We start from the raw sequence: 1,442 nt of genomic DNA, 5'->3' as shown, positions 1-1,442 counted from the left end.
CTGAAAGTCTAATGCAGCGCACAAGTCAGGCAGGAGTTAAGCCTGTGCAACATACACACAGCTTACCGCTGGATCTTTCAAATGCATCCTGACAAATGACTTGGAAAGCCGGTGCTATGAAGCTAAAACACTTCCTAAGAGGCATTTGCATACAATCATTTCTCTACACACTCTACTACTTACCAATAATGCTGTTTCACTCTGGCTTTCTAGTAAAACCCATTGCACGTCTTACTTGCCAGTTTAACTCTTTACTCTCTATTGCTTTTGCACTCATCATGCATTTTTCCCTATTTGTGTAATGTTCATGTCGGTAGAAAGTGGCATTGGAATTTCTAACATTGGATTGATCAGCTAGTTTTGGAATGTGCAAAAATGTCCAAATTGGTGTGGATCAAAAATGTAACTGAAAACTTCTAAACTAGGGATGTGCATCTCTGAACTGAGGCCGAAGCGATACACATTTTAATGTCTAGTCAATAATATAATACATTAAAGATATGTATGAAGCAGTCACCAATATGATTCAATATGATACGATCAGGGCTTGACATTAACTTTTTTGATCACCAGCCACTGTGGCTAGTAGTTTTTTAACATTACTAGCCACTCGCCATTTTCACTAGCCACAATTGACCCTTCGCTTTGTAATTTTTGGCAAACAGGTGAGATCTTCGAGACAGCCAGACAAAAAAGGACTGCAGTATGCATTACAGGGATGTGTTAACCACAAAATAGGCAACTGATTAGAAAATAATTTAATCACAATTGAAGCTATAGGTTAGCCCAGCCTCACACGCTGTCCATTCAACAGCTTAATTTATGCACAGCAGGAGAGGTGAAATAAAAAAAAAAAATCTAATAATAACTAATATAACAGTGACTACTCTTTTTTTTTTGCCAAAAAGCCTGATATATTACTTGTTGTGCAATGAAATATAGCGCGTTACTAACGAACAAGGAAACACGCATGGACAGTGCTTTTACATAATAATTCATTCATAGAAAGAGCAGCCAGAAAGGTGAAATTGATGGATTTGTGCCAAATTTTAGCATCATTTACCCATAACAATGTACAGTACATATTAATGTAAGTATGTTTGTGTGCTCTTTATCCAGTTTCTATTCTAATTTGCAGTGAAGTGGAATAAATAAATAAATAAATAAATAAATAAATAATCAAATAAATAAAATAAATAAATAAATTTAAATGCAAATCAAAGTATAAATAGCAGAAGTGAACATAAATTTCCATACCAGTTAATATTAATCGGACATCAAATATAAAAGCAGACAATAACCCACTATAACGCCATCAAGAATGACTAAATCTCCAAAAGACAGATGAAAACATTGGCGAATTGTAGCATTGACATGGACGTGAGGCTTATAAATTACTGAAAAACAGCTGCAGGTGAGGTATATTGATCCCAAATGCTCAG

Source organism: Danio rerio, chromosome 2, assembly GCF_049306965.1.
Source record: "Danio rerio strain Tuebingen ecotype United States chromosome 2, GRCz12tu, whole genome shotgun sequence".
Taxonomy (NCBI): Eukaryota; Metazoa; Chordata; class Actinopteri; order Cypriniformes; family Danionidae; genus Danio; species Danio rerio.
This window is presented reverse-complemented; position numbering follows the sequence as displayed.